Source organism: Scyliorhinus torazame, chromosome 12 (assembly GCF_047496885.1).
Source record: "Scyliorhinus torazame isolate Kashiwa2021f chromosome 12, sScyTor2.1, whole genome shotgun sequence".
In the NCBI taxonomy this organism is placed as follows: domain Eukaryota; kingdom Metazoa; phylum Chordata; class Chondrichthyes; order Carcharhiniformes; family Scyliorhinidae; genus Scyliorhinus; species Scyliorhinus torazame.
Window position 1 is genome coordinate 21,724,835 of NC_092718.1, and position 1,792 is coordinate 21,726,626.

General features: G+C 45.3%; 1 non-coding gene across 1 annotated transcript; it reads left to right on the forward strand.

Annotated features, from left to right (window-relative positions):
• Window positions 1-852: 852 nt before the first annotated feature.
• trnat-cgu (transfer RNA threonine (anticodon CGU)) lies at window positions 853-924 on the forward strand. The gene has a single exon. It is a non-coding gene; the product is annotated as a tRNA-Thr (tRNA).
• Window positions 925-1,792: the final 868 nt, after the last annotated feature.

Here is a 1,792-nt window from a genome sequence, read left to right on the forward strand (position 1 = left end):
CCACTTTAATTCCATGAAACCGGCTAAAAATATATATTAAAAAAATATATTCTATATGGTGGGAGGAGGGAGTTCAGATGCCACTCGGGTTCCAATTAAGCAAATGGTCAAAAAATAACAATGGGATTTATTTTGCTTAAAATAACTCAACTGAAGCAACTCCCTGGAGCTAACAAACTTCAATGTGCAAACTGACAAACTCAGGCTCGATCTATTGCTTAATTAAACATTGATATTTAAGGGCACATCTATAAATACTCAACTTAAACTGATATATTGTAGCAGGGTTATCCAGAAGCTCTTTTTCAAGTTTGTACACGAGAGTTTATCTTCTCAAACTAATTGGTTCTTCTCACCTTCCTTCCTAGTGTGGGTGACACCTGCCATATTCTGCAGACTTGCCAAAGTGAATGATAAACTACAGAACATGTAGTTTAAAATAATTTATTATTTAAAAGCTGTGTGGTAAGATAACTGGGATAAATAAAAAATAATAAACAACCAACACTGAACAACTATTGTGGAACTACTGCAAATATATCTATCTCCCAGCACGACCAACTCCCAACTCCCAGGGTCACGTGATGGGTTTACAATGCCACCTAGTGGCCGGAGGTCGTGCATAAGACTATGTACAAACTTGCCTTATGCATATCATCACAACACCAAGTTTGATTTTACAGGTTTAACATCAGTCATGCGCTAAGATCATATGAGCATGGTTGCCGTAGTTGTGTTGTGTTGTGTTGCAGTAGTTGAATTGCTGCTTTGCAGTACTTCATCGGATGTATAGCATGTTGAGAAGTCCAGTGTATTAATGGAATGCTAGTTGTATTGTTGTATTGTAGCACAGGCACGGTGGCCAAGTGGTAAGGCGTCGGTCTCGTAAACCGAAGATCGCGGGTTCGAACCCCGTCCGTGCCTGAGGACGGAAATGTGATCCTTTGGGCAGCACGGTAGCACAGTGGTCACTGAGTCACTGTCTGTGTGGAGTCTGCATGCTCTCCCTGTGTCTGCATGGGTTTCCTCCGGGTGCTCCGGTTTCCTCCCACAAAATCCCGAAAGATGTGCAGTTAGGTGAATTGGACATTCGGAATTCTCCCTCTGTGTACCCGAACAGGCGCCAGAAAGTGGTGCCTAGGGGCTTTTCACAGTAATGTCATTGAAGTGTTAATGTAAGCCGACTTATGACAATAAAGGTAAAGATACGCATCTGAAGAGTATGGTTGAATTAAATACTTGGAGTACTTATTGAACAGCGACCACGACACCACACAACCCTGCCATGGCAATCTCTGCAAGACGTGCCAGATCATCGACATGGATAAAACCATTACACGTGAGAACACCACCCACCAGGTATGCGGTACATACTCGTGCGACTCGGCCAACGTTGTCTACCTCATACGCTGCAGGAAAGGATGTCCCGAAGCACGATACATTGGCGAGACCATGCAGACGCTGCGACAACGAATGAATGGACATCGTGCGGCAATCACCAGGCAGGAATGTTCCCTTCCAGTCGGGGAACACTTCAGCAGTCAAGGGCATTCAGCCTCTGATCTCCGGGTAAGCGGCCTTCTCCAAGGCGGCCTTCAGGATGCGCGACAACGCAAAATCGCCGAGCAGAAGCTTATAGCCAAGTTCCGCACACATGAGTGCGGCCTCAACCAGGACCTGGGATTCATGTCGCATTACATTCATCCCCCGCAATCTGGCCTGGGCTTGCAAAATCCTACCAACTGTCCTGGCTTGAGACAATTCATACCTATTTAAGCTGGGGTTACCCCGA